Here is a 5,001-nt window from a genome sequence, read left to right as displayed (position 1 = left end):
TTTATGTTTATGTGATGAATAGTTGTAATCTCTTTAAGTTAAAGTAGTGAATACTTATAATAGTTTAGCTTTTATTGACTCTTGCTTGGTTTGGAATTTTGATTGTCACAAGTTTTGTGAAATAAGATTGTTCTGCCTAAACTTGTTTGGGTGAAGGTTGTCCTACGAACTAGTTTGAATCAACATTTCAATACTAGTACAATTGAGATCTATGATTTATTTATTATTTCTGCACTTTATTTTTTATTTGGCATAGTCCTATTTAACCCCCCCCCCCCCCCCCTCTAGGACTGGTTAAGCATTCCTTTTTCAGAATCAAAGAAGTTTAAGAAGAATAAGAATCAAACAAGAAAAACATCCCAATCATTCTACCGGCTTCACCCCTTAGCCCTAGCTAAGGGATTTAGCCAACCATTGACATAATTGGATTTAAAACCCTAGAAGAAAGTATTAAAAACTAAGAAGAAGAGAAGAAGAAACTCTTTGATGACGGCTCCACCCCTTTGCTCTGCTCCTCCAAACCCTAAATATCCTAGAAAGACTTAGGAATCCCATATTTATAAGCTAGTTTCCACAAAATCGCAAGATCATATCAAATTTACGCAGTCTGTGTAACTTTGAGTAACGCCTTCGATGTCATCGAAGGGATTTGAATCCGAAAGTCGCTCTTTTTCTCCTTTCGCATTGCGTAAGTCTCTATGTCATCGAACCTTCCTTCAATGTCATCGAGTGTATCTTCGAGTCATCGAATAGGTCCTCAAGTCATCAAACTAGTCCTCGAGTAATCAAAAAAGCATTCAAAACAGTCCAGTGAGTTGCTTCATAATTCTTCAGAAAATTTGATGCCATCAAGATGTGTTCGATGTCATCGAGTAAATCTTCAATGTTATCGAGGAAGTCTTCGAGTAATTGAAAACTGCACCCAACATGTCCAACAACCAACTTGATTTTCATGTAAAAATTTGATGTCATCGAGCTGTGTTCAATGTCATTGAGTTGTGTTCGATGTCATTAAGCGCTGGTTTCGATATCATTGAACAGTGGTTGATGACATAAACAATGAAGCGAATTTCAGCACTCTGTTCTTTCGACTTCCTTCTCCACTTAATTTTCTTGAATCTTGGGGTCTTAAAATCTTCAATCTTGATCTCCAAAGATCCATTCTTTGCTTTGGTGCTTCTTAAGCACTAAATCCATGCTTTTAATATTCTTTTCAATCTAAGCTTTTAAACTCACCTTGTAACACAAACATGTATAAAATATACCATTAAGCCTTATCATATTCATAAAACCAAGATATAAATGGGAGAAAATATACAATATTTGAGTCTCAACACACTCCCCAACCAGCATTTTGCTAGTCCCAAGCAAAAACATGCGTAAAAAATCTTCCATCTTCAAAGTTCAAAACCTTTTTCAAAAAACAATCTTTTGTGCAATCAAGTATGAATGAGTAGAGTCAAGACAAGAAAGTGAGATTTTGAAAACCTAGAGTCAAATCACATAAGCAATCAATTAAATAAGTTCTTTATTGGTTTTAAAATCATAAATTCATGTATCGAGTTTTTCCATTATGCTTGGTGAATATCAACTTACTTCCCATAAACACACTATCAATTCATAATGTTAGCCATGTTCATCATATCACAATTAGTCAAAACTCAAGTACTGATTCCGAACATATCCCCTTTTTTCTTATTTTTTCAGTTTTTGATTTTATATCGATAGTTACTCCTATTCATTCTTTTTTAGACATTACATCCTTTACAGAAACCTTTTTCATTTTCTTCAAAGATGTTGTCATTCTTCATTCTTTTGATCATTCATGGCCTTTTTGTTGATCTCCTATTTTTTAACTTGTTTTTCATCTTTTAAGGTGGATAAAATTCTCTAGACTCAATTCTCAACATCTAACAATGATTCACATGCTACCAATTAGAAATCCTAGCATATCCCAAGGAAACAACTTGAACGTGTTTTGTGATTTAAATTAACATGATATATAAATTTCATCTTAATCATTCAAGAACCTTAGGTAATAATTTACTTGGGTGATCAAACTCCAACAATTCAAGATTCAATCTTCATCTTATTATCCTACTTAAGACATTCTTAATTACACAAACTATCGCTACCAAACAAGTTTTAGTTTGAAAAATTCAAAAATTTCACAATTTCTGCCCAAAACTAAACAAAATACTGATTAGTTTACCTAATCCACACCCCCAACCTAAAATCTATATTATCCTCAATGTAAAAGATATAAGCATGTAATGCACATGAGACAATGAGAACAAAGGGAATAGTGATGGAAAGATAGTACCTGAAGGAAGGAAATTTGAAGCTTTTCCACGAATCTCAGCATAAAATGGGTTGGCACAAAATAAAACTAAACAAACTGGAAGCAAACTATCCTAATCCTAAATCTTATGAAAGCAATAAACCTAACTACACCTCCATCAGACTAGGAGGTCAATCCTAGTAAAAAGGATCAGTTAGAGGCATGGACATGTCCTCTGAATCAAATTTCTCAACAAACGGCTTTAACCAATGTCCATTTTCTTTGAAAGTATTACCATTTGATGGATTCTTTATCTCGACAGCCCTATAAGGATAGACATTAGTAACAGTTAAAGGGCCAGTCCAATGAGATCGGAGTTTACCCGGAAAAAGATGTAACCGAGAATTGTACAAAATGACTTTTTGACCTGTCAAGAATGATTTTCGAAGGATGTTCTTGTCATGGAACACCTTCATCCTGTCCTTAAAAATTCTCAAGTTTTCGTATGCGTCATTTTGGATCTCCTTGGGCTCATTTAATTGAAGTTCGTGCAGCAAGCCAGCGTTATCCAGGTTAAAGTTCAGGTTCTTGATAGCCCATTAGGCTCTATGTTCTAACTCCACAGGCAAGTGGCAAGCTTTCTCAAAGACAAGTCTAAAGGGAGACATTCCAATGGGGGTCTTAAAGGCTATACGGTAAGCCCATAAAGCATCAGTCAATTGAATTGACCAATCCTTATAGTTAGGGTTAACCGTTTTCTCCAGAATGTGCTTAATTTTCCTGTTGAAAATCTCAACTTGCCCACTTGTTTGTGGGTGGTATGGAGTTCTCACCCTATGAGAGATGTCATATTTCTTCATTAAATTTTTGAATGGTCTATTACAAAAATGTGAGCCTCCATCATTAATGATGGCCCGAGGCATTCTAAACCGGGAAAGGTTGTATTCTTTTAAGAATTTAATGACCATTTGATGGTCATTATTCAAGCATGGGATCGCGTCGACCCATTTAATGACAGTCTACTGCTAGCAAAATATATAAATTCCCAAAGGATTGGGGGAATGGTCCTATGAAATAGATGCCCCAGCAATCAAATGCTTCAATGATAAGAATTGGGTTTAGAGGCATTATATTTCGATGGAACAATACACCCAATTTTTTACAATGCTTACAAGCTTTACAAAACTTATGAGTATCCTTGAACATAGTGGGCTAGTAAAAACTGCGCTGCAGAATTTTGGTCGTGGTCTTTTTAGCAGAGAAGTGACCACCACAGGCTTGAGAACGACAGAAGGAAATGACACTTTGGTGTTCATTGTCTGGCACACATCTCATTAGAATTTGGTTTGGGCAATATTTGAACAAATACGGATCATCGTAGAAAAATTTGTGCACTTCGGCGAAGAATTTTTTCTTATCTTGTGCAGTCCAATGTGTTGGCGTGAAACATGTAGCAAGAAATTAGCAATATCAACAAACCAAGGTGAGTGGGAGACTTTAAACAATTGCTCGTCAGGGAACATCCCAATCACGCTACAGGCTTCACCCCTTAGCCCTGGCTAAGGGATTTAGCCAACCATAGACATGATTGGATTTAAAACCCTAGAAGAAAGCATCAAAAACTAAGAAGAAGAGAAGAAGAAACTCTTGGATGATGGCTCCACCCGTTTGCTCTACTCCTCCAAATCCTTGATATCCTAGAAAGACTTAGGAGACCCATATTTATAAGCTATTTTTCATAAAATTGCAAGATCATATCAAATTTATGTAGTCTGTGTAACTCTGCGTAATGCCTTCGATGTCATCAAACAACCCTCAATGTCATCGAAGGGATTTGAATCCAGAAGTCGCTCCTTTTCTCCTTTCACACAGTGTAAGTCTCTGTGTCATTGAACCTTCCTTCGATGTCATCAAGTGTATCTTCGATTCATTGAACAGGTCCTCGAGTAATCGAAAAGCATCCAAAACAGTCCAGTGAATTGCTTCATAATTCTTCAGAAAATTCGATGCCATCAAGCTGTGTTCAATGTCATCAAGCAAATCTTCGATATCATCAAGGAAGTCTTCGAGTAATCAAAAATTGCACACAATATGTCTAGCAACCAACTTGATTTTCATGTAAAAATTTGATCTCATCGAGATGTGTTCGTGTCATCGAGCTCTGTGTTGGGGCACAAAAATATTCTATCTTTCTCTCTCTGGAAATCTCATTGCATGTGCATTGCCTTAGTGTGGAAATTCCATTGCATGGGTGAACTCCCCAGATTGCTCCCTCTATTACACGAGTCAGCACCCCAACCTATCATTTCCATTGCGTGCACTCACTCTTTCTCTGGTCCTTCCCTATTACATTGCACGACCAATCGCTCCTTGGATTCACCATTATGCACGCACTCTCTCTCCTTGCATCCCATGTTGTGCACCCTCCGATTAGAGTGCAGAAGCATTGTTGTGTGCCCCCTGTTAGAGTGCAGAAGCACTGTTGTGTGCCCCACTGTTAGAGTGTAGAAGCATTGTTGTACAATAATCCCTCTAGCCTAAGAAGTACTATTGTGCGAGTTCAATCTTCACTCTACTCTCTATTGCACACCAGCTTCCCTAAACTGGTTCTCCTTATTATGCGGCCAGTCTCTCAGACTAGGTTGTGCACCATCTTTAGTCTCTCGGCCTACCTTAGCTGTTGTGCGCTCTCAAATGATACTTCTGTTGTGCACTGCACA

Source organism: Magnolia sinica, chromosome 5, assembly GCF_029962835.1.
Source record: "Magnolia sinica isolate HGM2019 chromosome 5, MsV1, whole genome shotgun sequence".
Taxonomy (NCBI): Eukaryota; Viridiplantae; Streptophyta; class Magnoliopsida; order Magnoliales; family Magnoliaceae; genus Magnolia; species Magnolia sinica.
The sequence above is the reverse complement of the archived record's forward strand: the minus strand, read 5'-3'. Positions refer to the sequence as shown.